This window comes from Macaca thibetana, chromosome 4 (assembly GCF_024542745.1).
Source record: "Macaca thibetana thibetana isolate TM-01 chromosome 4, ASM2454274v1, whole genome shotgun sequence".
NCBI lineage: Eukaryota > Metazoa > Chordata > Mammalia > Primates > Cercopithecidae > Macaca > Macaca thibetana.
Window position 1 is genome coordinate 140208936 of NC_065581.1, and position 13462 is coordinate 140222397.

Below are 13462 nucleotides of genomic sequence, written 5' to 3' on the forward strand. Positions count from 1 at the left end.
GGTAAAAAATACAGAAGGAAATGAAAAGAAATTGAAATGGTAAATATGAGTGGTAAAGCAAAATAAACAGACTGCATAATAAAATTAAAAATAGTGTCATTTTGTGGTTTAAAATATGCAGGAATTAAAATGTACGGCACAGAGTCCATGCACCAACTCTTAAAGTGATACACAGAACAAAGGCCTGGACATTAAGCAATGAATTCCAGTTGTGTTTTGAAGGTTTTGTTTACTTGTGTGCTTTTTCTTCTGCTGCTTTTTTAAAATGTTAACTGGGGAAGGATTGAATTGGATTGCCTAGAGCAAGCTTTTCCAACCCGTGCTGGCGGGCCGCGTGCTGCCCAGGACGGCTTTCAATGCTGCCTAATACAAATTCCTGAACCTCTTAAAACACTGTAAGACTCTTTTGCGACTTTTTTATTTTTTTATTTTTATTTTTTTAGCTCAGTAGCTATTTTTTAGTGTTAGTGCATTTTACATGTGTCCCAAGAAAATTCTTCCTCCAGTGTGGCACAGAGAAGCCAAAAGATTGGACACCCCAGCCTGGAGTTTCAAGTTTGCATACTGCCAGCCGTGCTTAAGAATCAACTGGGCATGTAATTGATCAAGGAGAATGGAATATTTTAATGCCATGGGAGGTGAGGGGGATGGAAGGAAGCACAATGGACATATATCTCTAGAGCATTAGGTGTGAGTTTTGAAAGATCTGGGAAAAGACAAGGAATATGGTATAATTGCATCTATGTCAGGAGTTAAAGTGCTCTAAGAATCCTGGATTGTCTGGAAAGAAGGTAAAACCACCACTTAATGTTATAATTTCCTAAGTCAAGGATAAATGTTTTATTTAATCACTTACAAATCAAGACAAAAAGATATTAACCTAATAAAATTGGTCAAAGGTGAGTGAGATAGTTTAGATATTTGTCTCTGCCCAAATCTCATGCTGAGATGTAATCTCCAATGTTTGAGGGTGGGGCCTGGTGGGAGGTGTTTGGATCATGGAGTGGATCCCTCAAGGCTTTTGCTGTATTTGGATAGTGAGTGAGTTCTCATGAGCTCTGCTTGTTGTAAAATGTGGTACCACCCCCTCACTCTCTCTCTTGCTCTTATTCTCACCATCTGAGACGTCTGCTCCCCGTTTATCTTCTGCCATGAATAAAAGCTCCCTGGGGCCCTCACCAGAAGCCATGCAGATGCCAGTGTCATGCTTTGTATAGATGAGGGCCTGCAGACCCATGGAAAGATAAAGCCCCTTTCTTTATAAATTACTCAGCTTCAGGTATTTCTTTATAGCAAGAATGGCCTAATACAGTAATGAAAACGTGATTCAAGAAGAAACATCAGTGGTTCATAAATTGATGAAAAGTATTCAAACTCACTGGAAATCAAAGAAATGCAAATTCACATCATAAGATATTATTGCACATTCATCAATTTTTAAAAGGTAAAAAGAACTAACAATTGTGTGGGTGGGACAAGGAGAATTATAAATTCTCACCCATTATTGGCGGAAGTGTAAATTTAGATGACAGCATGGGAGGACAATTTGGCAATGTCTAGTAAAGTTGAAGAGGCAGATCTACATCCCAGACTTAAAGAAACGCTTGCCCACATGCATGAGGAGACATGCACAGATACTGATTGCTATATTGGTTGTAATTGCAAAATGTTTTAAGCAGCCTAAATGTCTAGCAACCAGACAGTGGATAAATAAGTGTATACTTCTATGAAATACAAGAGATAAGTTGAAATAAACTAATTGGAGTTAAAAGTATCACTATGGTTAAATCTCAGCAATTATAATGATGAGCAAAAAAAAAAAAAAAAAAAAGCAACTTATAAAATATTTACTGTACTCTCTTTTTCTATAAAGTTTAAAAATATGTGAAACAATGCTTTATGATACTAATGGGTATGACATATTTATCAATAGTATAAACGATTTCCAGGAATGAAATGTAGCAAATTCATAATAATATGGAAGGAAGGGAAGAGAATGGAATCAAGTAGAAGCACGCAGGGTTTTAACAATTTCAGTAGTGTTTTGTTTTTAAAATCTGACACAACATTGGCAAAATGTAAGCATTGGATAGAATTAGATAGTAAGAACACAGGATTTATTTTATACTATGTCCTTTACAGTACTATTTTTATATATTTTATAATTAAATGAAAGTTTTAAAAAGATAGTTGCAGGGGTAGAAATAGATCAGAACAGACAAAGGTGATGTTTGTGAAAATGGAAAGAAGTGGAGGGATGTGAGAAGTACTTGGAAGATAAAAGCAATAAGATGTAACATGTGGTATGGATTATGTACGGGGGTGAAGGAAATGAAAGTGGCATGGGATTCACTCTGCAGGCTTGCACAACTGGTTGGAAGATGGAATCATTCACAGACTGGAAACAACATCCAAACTACAATTTCATGTATGATCCCACTTTCAAACATGAGGTTAGTATTCTACGAAATGGGAAATGAGGGAGAGTAAATTGGTGCAACCCTTTCGACATTTAACATTAACATTTAACTATGGCTGGGACGTTTAGAATTTTCCCAGTAATGCCATTCATAGTAATCTATCCTAAAATCATTTCTAAGTGCAGAAAAAGTTTATGCACAAAATCACGTTCGAATTGTCCCAGTAATTACACTTATAATAATCTATCCTAAAGTCATTTTTAAGTGCAGAAAAAACTTTATGCACAAAATCATATTTATGGAGATTTATTATCATAAAAATTTGCAAAAACTCAAAAATTCCAACTGTGGGAGAATTCCTAAATACATTGATTTTTTTTTTTTTTTTTTTTTTTTTTGAGACGGAGTCTTGCTCCGTCGCCCAGGCTGGAGTGCAGTGGCTCGATCTCCACTCACTGCAAGCTCCGCCTCCCGGGTTCACGCCATTCTCCTGCCTCAGCCTCCCAAGTAGCTGGGACTACAGGCGCCCACCACCATGCCCGGCTAGTTTTTTGTACTTTTTAAGTAGAGACGGGGTTTCACCGTGTTAGCCAGGATGGTCTCAATCTCCTGACCTTGTGATCCGCCCATCTCAGCCTCCCAAAGTGCTGGGATTACAGGCTTGAGCCACCGTGCCCAGCCATAAATTGAAATATTTACTTGGAGAAACATTAAATGTTCTTTAAAATTATGATTTCAAAGAGAGGTGAATAAAAAATAGAAGGTATCATGAAAAAGGATATGATATAATGTTTTTCAAATAAAAAAAGTTAAAAATTATATAAAAAAATGTATTTCAACTACATTTCAAGGCAAAAAACAAATGTTTTTAAAAGACTGAAGGAAATGTAACATTTTTGTTTTATTGAGTTGTGGCTGTTTGAGCTATGGAAGTATGAGCGATTTGATTTCTGAGTTTTTCCCGTTCTCTGCTTTTCTAATGAACAAAATGAAAACTTTAAAACTTTAAAATTACATTAAGAAAACAAACAAGTGTAATTTTGGTTGGGCTAAATATGTAACACAATTTATGTATCCATTCCTCTCTTAAATGTCCTTTATTTCTAGGTTTGTGCTATCATAAATCAGGACTACTATAAACATTCTTGTAAATATATTCTGGTGTAATTGTACAATATTTCTGTTAACAGGTATACTTAAAAGTGGAATTGCTGAATTGAAGGGAGTGCATATATTATTCAATTTTATGATATAATTCCAAATTAGTTTTAAAATTATTTGCATTCCCATTCATACTTTCTTAGCAGTGTACTGTAAGAATTACTCTTGCTCCATGTCCTTCCTGACATGTAAAAATATTTTGTAAATTGTAAAGGCTGTACAAATAGAATGGACAAATATAATCAATATTGTTCTTTATTATTATCTGCACACACTTCATCAATGTGTGTTTATTTTTATAAACATTTTAAAAAATTAAATATTCCTTAAGTATTGTCAAACTAGTGGGTATAAAATCACATTATATTGTACTCCTAAAATAGATTTCCCAGAACAATAATGAGATTAAGTATCTTTCTGTTTCCTCCTTGGTAATATATGTTCATGTCTTTTGTTCACTTTTTTATTGGATTGCTGGCATTTTCTGGTCGACTTCTGGGAGTTCTTCACATATTCTACGTGTATGTTCTTTGTCAGTTACATGGATTGCAAACATTATCTCCACTTTGAGACTCCTCCCTTTTTTCTATATCTTTGATTAAAAGGCACTCTCATTTTAATATGATAAACTGATCAGTTTTCACTTACTTTTTGTACTTTTGTGTTTAGCAAGGGAAAACATTCATTACCCTGGAGTTACAAATATATTCTTATTGTATTTTCTCCTAAAAGTCTTAATATTTTGCCTTTCTTATTTAAATAAAATTTTCTTCCAATGTAAGTAAATTTAATATTGCTTATAGTGTGAGGAAGGGGTCCAAGTGCATTCTTCTGCATATAGGCCCGGTACAATTCTATTAATAGTATAATTTTTCCTCTGAGATTTGTAATGCCAACTCAATCATATATCACATTTCCACATGCATGATTTTTTTTCTGAAATATCTATTCTATTTCACTGTTCAATTTGTTCACCACTAGGTCAATACTACAGCATCTTAATTAATAAAGCTTTATACTAAATTTTAATATCTGCTTAAGAATATCTCCCAGTTTATACTTCTCCTTCAAATGCATCTTGGCTCTCGATGGCCCTTATCCTTTCACACATGTGTTAGAATCAGCAAGACAAATTCTACAAATACTACTATAAGACTTTTTATCTAAATTTTATGGAATCTACAGGTAAATGTAAAAAAATTTGAATTTCCCATCCATAAACAGAGTAACCCTTTCTATTTATTTAAGCCTTTTTTAATGTCTTTCAATAGAATTGTATCATATTCTTAATAAAGACTTCATATATGTTTTGTTATATTGATCCCTAAGCTCCTTGTATATTTTGTTGCTATTAATAATAGAGGTCCTTTAAATGACCATCTCTAGCCTTTCGATGTTCAGAAATGTTAATATTGATTTAATATTGATTTTTTACTTACTATATGTGCTAAGCTCTCAATTATTTTTGTAGATTCCTTTGAGTTTTCTTGGTAAATAATTATATAATTTTCAAACACAACTTTTTTTCCCTTCCAATTACTGCTATAAAAATATTTTTGTATGGATGCAAAGTGTTAATAGGCAATGTCCATTCAGAACAGCCTGTATTTCTTTTATCATATTGTCCTCATCAGTAATTAATATCAAGGTTATATTAGTCTCCTAGAATCAGATGGCTAGAGTTCTCTACTTATGTATGTCAGCATGGTTGTATAAGTTTGGAATTATTTCTTTACTGACTGTAGTAGAACACACATGTAAAATCATTTGGGCTGGAAATTTTCTTGTAGACAGACTTTGAACTGCTTGTTCAATTTCGTTAGTTGTTTGTAGGGCAATTTTAGTGTATTTCTTTTTGATCAATTTCAGTGGGCTGTATTTTTTAGGAATTTGTCTATTTCTTTGCAATTTTCAAATTTATTGGCATCAAATTAGCAATCTTCTATTTTTTCTCTTTATTAATTCCTGCTTTTATTATTATTAATGCCTTTCTTCTACATTCTTTATTCTTTTATTATTTTTCTGACTTATTTCATGTTTGTCTTTATTTTTTGTTTCTTTTTTGATTTTTATTTTTTGAGATAAGGTCTCCATCTGTTACCCAGGCTGGAGTACAGTGGTGCAATTATTGCTCACTGTAATCTCGAATTCCTGGGCTTAAGCAATCCTCCCACCTTAGCCACCCAAGTAGCTGGGACTACAGGTGTGCTACCATGTCCAGCTAATTTTTAAAATTTTTTTTGTAAAGGTGGGGTCTCACTATGTTGCCTAGACTGGTCTTCTTTATCTACTATATACATAGAGGGTTTTATATATCCCTTCTGAGTTTTGCCATGTAGTGTTTCTATTATAACGCAGTTCTAAGTAATTTTAAATTTTTATTTTTACTTCGTTTTTGACCTAAGAATTGTTTGAGAATTCTGTTTTAAATTTCTAAATATGTGGGGTATTGTTGGGGTACAATTCCTTTTGTGTGTTTTTATTTCCAATTTATTTTTTTTTTATTTATTTTTTTTTTGTGATGATGTCTTGCTCTGTTGCCCTGGCTGGAGTAAAAGTGGCATGATTTCAGCTCACTGCAACCTCTGCCTCCTGGTTCAAGCAATTCTCCTGCCTCAGCCTTCCGAGTAGCTGAGATTATAGTTAGGCACCACCACACCTGGCTAATTTTTGCATTTTTAGTAGAGATGGGGTTTCACCATGTTGGCCAGGTTGGTCTCGAACTTCTGACCTCAAGTGATCCACCCTCCTCGGGTCGCCAAAGTGCTGGGATTAGAGACATGAACCACCATGACCGGCTCCAATTTAATTTTATTGTGTTTAATAAATGTGGTCTCTAGGATAGTATTTCTCTGAAATCTGTTGAGACATACTATGTCATCTAATAGATGATCAATTTTTATAAGTGTTTCACTTATGTTTGAAAGAAATGTGTATACTGCCACTTACAGATATGTATATGTTTTTAGATCAAACTTGTTCATTATGTTTAAACATCTTCAATATTCTCACTGATTTTTTTCTGTACAATTACTAAGAATTGTGTTTTAAAAGTTTCTATTAAATAGCTTAGTTCCTCCTATTTAAAGTGGTGAAAAATCTGTCTTAACAAGTATTAATATAGGTATATTGCATTTCTTTGGGTTTGTAGTTGCTTGATATAACTATTTCCAAGATTTAATTTAAATTTTTCTATGTTGTCTCTTATGAAAAAAAAATAGCACTGGATTTTTATTTCTTTTACATAGTCTGACAATTTATTAATTCAACATCAATTGTAATTATGTATATGTATGAATTTATTTTTACCATCTTATTGTTTGCATTTCCTTCTTTCTAAAATTTACTTTTCCCCAAATCTTTTATCTTACTCCATTTATTTCTCTGTCTGATTATATACACAATAATTATATTCTTCTAGTGATTGCCCTTTATATTTAACATGCACATTTAAGAAAGTCTAAAGTTAGGGCCAGACATGGTGGTTCATGCCCATAATCTCGGCATTTTGGTAGGCTGAGGTGGGAGGATCACTTGAGACTAGGCATATCACTTGAGGTTAGGAGTTTGAGACCGGTCTGGGCCACACAGCAACGTCCTGTCTCTACAGAAAATTTCAAACTTAGCTGGGTATGGTGGTGCATGCTTGTAGTCTCAGCTCCTTGGGAGACAGAGATGAGAGCTTGAGCCTAAGAGCTTGAGGCTGCAGTGACTTATAATCATACCTCTGCACTCTAGCATGGGTGACAGAGCAAGACCCTGTCTCTGGAGAAAAAAAAAAAAAAAAGTCTAAAGTTAGGCAATATCTTTATCTCTTCCTGCATAATACAAAGTATTTAAGAAAGATTTAACACCAATCATTTCTTCCCCACCTTATATATAATTGTGTTCATTAATTTAGCTCTGTCATATTATTTTTAACTCTAGGCTAAACATTATCATTATTGTTTTATATCATTGTACATTTTTAAAAATTCACTCTCGTGCATTTCAGATCTTCTGGGAACATTTAACTTTGTAGTAATTATGTCTTTTAGAAATTGCTTTCCCATTTGTTTCTGAAAGATTGTTATTTAATTCTAGGTTAAAAATTGATTTCTTTCATAATTTTGAAATATTATTACACTGTCTTATGCCTTTAATCATTCCAGTTGAAAAGTTAGCTATTAATAAAATAAAATAATGTTTTTTATTTGTAAATAATCTCTGTTTTTTCTTCCAGCTACTTTTAAGATACTCTCTGTTTCTTTGGTGTTTTATTCTGCAGTTCTTTTAACATTTGTCTATGTTTGAATTCTTTATATGTTATGCTTGGTTTTGCTATGCTGCACTTCCATCAAGTCTGAAAAATCTTTAATCATTTTGAATATGGCTTTTTCCTCTATTCTCTTGCCACCTCTTTATATAATTCTGGTGTAACATATAGTAATCTTTATTATCAAGCTTACATACGCTTTAAAGCTTTCATATATTTCATGTATTTGTCTCACATCCTTTTTATCTATGAAATTTCTCTAGTTATACTTTCCAGTAAACAATTCTCTCTTTAGCGGTGTTTGGACTTCTTTATTTCTTATATTTAATATATTTTATATATTTATATTAGTATATAATTTTAATTTATTGTATACTGTATATGGTTACAATATTTACATTTAATATTAAATATCACTTTTAATTTGTAAAAGTTTAATTTTGTTCTTTTAAAAAAAGTATCTTGTTGTTCTTATCTCATGCTATTTAATCATTATATTCATTGCCTATAGCTGCTATAAATTGCCACAAGTTTCGCAGCTTAAAACGAAGAAATTTATACTTTCATAGTTCTAGAGGTCAGAAGTCTAAAATTAGTATCACTGAGTTGAAATGCAGCTGTTGGCAGGGCTGTACTTTCTCCAGAGACACTAGGAAAGAATCTGTTCTTTGCTTCTTCTAATTTCTGTGGTTGCATTACTCTCGTCTTGTCTTTGAGGTCATATTGCCTTCTTCTCTTCTCTTCTCTTCTCTTCTGCTTTCCTGTGTCAAATCCTCCTCTGTCTCCCTCTTAGACAGATACATGTGATGGCATTTAGGGCTTACCTGGCTAACCCAGAATAGTAGCATCTCAAAATCTTTAACTGAATCACATCTGCAAAACCACTTTTTGGCCATATATAGTAACATTCATACCAGAGATTATAATACAGCTATCTTTTGAGGGGTCATTTTCCAGCCTACCACAATCATGATTTAATTCTCCTTTTAACTTTTTAAAATGTAGTATACATACTTACTTTGTATTATGTCTAGTCATTCTAATAAAAGTCATTGATTCTGTTGATTATTACTAGTGGTGTCTATTTCATTTTATGTTTTGTGATTTTTCATTTTGATTCCATGTTTCTGAAACTCTATCTGCAGTATATTTATGCCTTAGGAGGAGCATTTGTTCATCTTGAAAAAAATTGCCTTTGCTTCTGCCAGACAACTGAAGATCCACTTTAAATTACAATTCCAGGCTAGTATTTTTTTTTTTTTTTTTGAACCATGCAAATGGTGTTAATTCAGTCCTCAGACCCAAATGATGACCAGCCTTTGTGAATACATTTTTGGGAAAAGTGTTTTAACCTTCAGCCAAAGACAGAGTTGAGTCTTGTTGTATACTTCTGAGGCTTAGGATTTATTCAAATATTCTGATAAAAGAAAAACTTCAGCCTAATTAAATTTAAAGAAGCTTAATTGAGCAATGAATGATTCACAAATCAGGCAGCCTTCCCAGCCAAAGTTGAAGAAGATTTATGGGCAGAAAAAGGTGAGTGACATATAGAAAATGAAAGCGAGGTATAGAAACAGCTGGATTGGTTACAGCTCAGCATTTGCCTTATTTGAACATGATTCAAACAGTTGGCTACATTTGATTGGCCAAAACTCAGTGATTAGCACTGGTATAGGCTACGGTCTGTTTACACCTCCACTTGTTATATATAGTTCATGGTGTACAGAAAAACCTAGGTTTTTTTTTTTTGTTTGTTTTTTTTTTTTTTTTTTTTGAGATGGAGATAGAGTCTTGCTCTATCACCCAGGCTGGAGTGCATTGGCACAATCTCAGCTCACTGCAACCACTGCCTCCCGGGTTCAAGTGATTCTCCTGCCTCAGACTCCTGAGTAGCTGGGATTACAGGTGCACACCACCACGCCTGGCTAATTTTTGTATTTTCAGTAGAGATGGGGTTTTGCCCTGTTGGTCAGGCTGGTCTCGAACTCCTGAACTCAAGCAATCTGCCTGCCTCAGCCTCCCAAAGTGCTGGGATTACAGGCATGAGCCACCACACCCAGCCCAGAAAAATCTTTAGGCTTAGTTAAAAATATGTAGGGAGGCAGCTTTAAGCTGAACTTGATTTAACAATTCCCCCCTTTTGGTCATTTTAATTTCGAGAGATTGACCAAAAGTTTAGTAATTGATGTTACTATCACCATTGGTCTTGAAACCCAGTGGGAAACAATAGAACAATGTTTTGCAAGGTAGAAATAATGATTGAGTAGAGGGTACCTCTTTGTGCTGAAGTGTTCTGTTTACAGGAGAAAAGCAAACCTGGTTCATACTGGGATGTATGTGTTTCCTTAAAGTCTTAGGACTTTAAGACTGTGATCTTTTCCTGTTGGACAAGGCCTTTTTACCATTATATAATGTCCCTCTTTGTCTCTTTTAACTGCTGTTGCTTTAAAGTTTGTTTCGTCTGATATTAGAATAGCTACCCCTGCTGGCTTGTGGTGTCCACTTGCATGAAATACCTTTTTCCATCCCTTTTCTTTAAGTTTATGTGAGTCCTTATGTGTTAGATGAGTTTCCTGAAGGCAGCCGATAGTTGGTTGGTGAGTTCTTATCCATTCTGCGGTTCTGTATCTTTTAAGTGGAGCATTTAGGCCATTTACATTCAATGTCCGTATCGAAATGTGAGGTACTGTTGCATTCATCATGCTTTTTGTTGCCTGTGTCCTTTGGTTTTATTGTTTTTGTTTTTGCTTTTTAACTTGTAGTTTTGTTTTATAGGTCCTGTGTGATTTCTGCTTTAAAGAGGTTTTGTTTTGATGTGTTTCCAGGATTTGTTTCAAGATTTAGAGCTCCTTTTAGCAGTTCTTGTAGTAGAAGCTTGGTAATGTGAATTCTGTCAGCATTTGTTGGTCTGAAAAAAGACTGCATCTTTCCTTCATATATGATTCTTAGTTTCACTGGATACAAAATTCTTGGCTGATAATTGCTTTATTTGAGAAGGCTAAAGGCTTGTAGGGTTTCTGCTGAGAAGCCTGCTGTTAATCTGATAGATTTTCCTTTATAGGTTACCTGGTGCCTCTGTCTCACAGCTCTTAAGATTCTTTCCTCCATCTTAACTTTGGATAACCTGATGACAATGTGCCTAGGCAAAGATCTTTTTATGATTAATTTTCCAGGTGTTGTTTGTGCTTCTTGTATTCGGATGTCTAGGCTCTAGCTATGTCAGGAAATTTTTCCTTGATTATTCCCCTGAATATGTTTTCCAAGCTTTTGGAATTCTCTTCTTCCTTAGGAAAACTGATTATTCTTAAGTTTGGTAGTTTAACATAATCCCAGATTTCTTGGAGACTTTGTTCATATTTTGTTATTCTTTTTGCTTTGTCTTTGTTGGATTGGGTTAATTCAAAGACCTTGTCTTCGAGTTCTGAATTTCTTTCTTCTACTTGTTCAATTCTATTGTTGAGACTTTCCAGAGCATTTAGCATTTCTAAAACTGTTTCCAAAGTTTCCTGAATTTTTTATTTTTTATTTATTTATTTTTTTAAGCTATCTATTTCCTTTGTAGCAGGACGAGTCATGGACAAAACCCCACAGGCACCAAGATAGTGAAGGAAGTGGCTTTCATCAGCTGGAAGCATCGGCAGACTACCGTCTTAAAATCCGAGCTTGTCAGGTGCCCAACTTCTGTCCCTTTTAAGGGCTCACAGCTCTAAGGGGGTCCGCATGAGAGGGTCGTGATCGATTGAGCAAGCCAGGGGGTACATAACAGGGTCTGCAAGCACCCGTGGTCAGAGTGAAACAGAACAGAATGGGAGCTTTCACAATGTCCTTCCATACAATGTCTGGAATCTAGAGATAACATCCGTTGCTAGGTCAGGGGTGGAATTTTAACTACCAGGCTTAGGTCAGGCAGGCCCAGGCCTGGGCGCCAGGCTACCTGCCTTTTGTTTCGCTTTTCTTTCCTTTTCTGAGTATAAAACAATACAAAACAATACGAGAGGGTCTGTCTCTCTTCTCTCACCTTGAATATTTCTCCCTTCACTTTTGTAACTTTTTTTGGATTTCCTTGCATTGGGCTTTGCCTTTCTCTGATTAGCTTAATAACTAACCTCCTGAATTCTTTTTCAGGTAAATCATGGATTTCTTCTTTGTTTGGATCAATTGCTGGTGAACTATTGTGATTTTTTGGGGGGGTGCTGAAGAGCTTTGTTTTGTCCTATTACCAGGGTTGGTTTTCTGGTTCCTTCTCATTTGGGTAGGCTATGTCAAAGGGAAGGTCTAGGGCTGAAGGCTGCTGTTCAGATTTCTTTGTCCCATGGGGTGTTCCCTTGATGTAGTACTCTCCTCCTTTTCCTATGGATATGGCTTCCTATGAGCTTAACTTCAGTGATTATTATCTCTCTTCTGAGTCAAACCACCCAGTGAGTCTATCTGGCTCTGGGCTAGTACTGGAAGATGTCTGCATAGAGTCCTGCAAAAGGATCTCTTAGCCATGGATACCAGCACCTGTTCTGGTGGAGACAACCGTGGGTGGGTGGGGAGCAGTGTGCAATAGAACCCAATGAGGGTTCTAAGCTTTGGTGTTTTAATACTCTATTTTTGTGCTGGTTAGTCTCCTCCCAGGAGGTGGTACTATCCAGAAAACATCAGTTGTAGAAGTATAGAGAGGGATTGGCAGTGGGCGGGGCCCTAGAACTCCCACGAGTATATGCCCTTTGTCTTCTGCTAACAGGGTTTTGTAGGGAAGGACCATCAGGTAGGGGCAGGGCTAGGCGTGTCTGAGCTCAGACTCTCCTTGGGAGGGTCTTGTTGTGGCTGCTGTTGGGGATGAGGATGACACTTCCCGGTCATTGGAGCTGTGTACCTAGGAGGATTATGGCTGGCTCTGCTGAGTCATGCAGGTTGTCAGGGAAGTGGGGGAAAGCTGGCAGCCACAGGCCTCACCCAGCTCCCACGCAAAACGAAGGGCCAGTCTCACTCTCACTGTGACCCCTCCACAGACAGCCCCGAGTCTGTTGCCAGGCAGAGGGCACGATGGGGTTGAAAACTTGCCCCGAGCTACTCCACCTCCCAGCTGCAAGAGAAAAGGGCTTAGTTCTCCCCCAACCTGTGGAGTCTGCACAACAGATTCGCACCCTCCCCCGAGTTCTGGCAAGGAGGCATCTGTCCCATTCAAAACATTACAAAGTTCAGCTAGAGATTTCCTTCTCCCTGTGTGGTTTTACCCCCTGCTCCTTTGGTCACCCACCTGATGGGTCCCTGTGGTGGCAGGCAGGAATGGCCTGCTAGGGGACCCAGCGAGCTCCCAGGGCCTTTTTGCTGCTTCCTCTACCCCTGCACTTCACTTGGTTCTCTAAATTGGCTCAGCTCCAGGTAAGGTCAGAAACTTCTCCTGCAAACAGACCTTCCTCTTCTCCAGTGGGGGTGTGTGTTCAGGAAAGGAGGGTCACCCTTTTCCACTTCTGTAGTTGGGGCCCTCACAGTATTTGGGGTGTCTCCCGGGTCCTGCAGGAGCAGTCCACTTCCTTCAGAGGCTCTGTGGGTCCTCTCAGGATTGTTGGTTTATTCTTGCAGTCAATCCGGAGCCAAAATTTACAATGAGAGCTTTCGCAAACTCCTCAGTCTGGAG

General features: G+C 36.4%; 1 protein-coding gene across 1 annotated transcript in view; it reads right to left on the bottom strand.

Moving 5' to 3' along the window:
• The window catches only part of TPD52L1 (TPD52 like 1), a 125847-nt gene extending 112911 nt beyond the window's left edge, over positions 1-12936 (bottom strand). Inside the window, exon 1 of the mRNA XM_050788725.1 lies at positions 12933-12936. The gene's annotated coding sequence lies outside the window, so the exon portion shown is untranslated. The remainder of the gene's footprint in view (positions 1-12932) is intronic.
• Between the last annotated feature and the right edge of the window lie 526 nt (positions 12937-13462).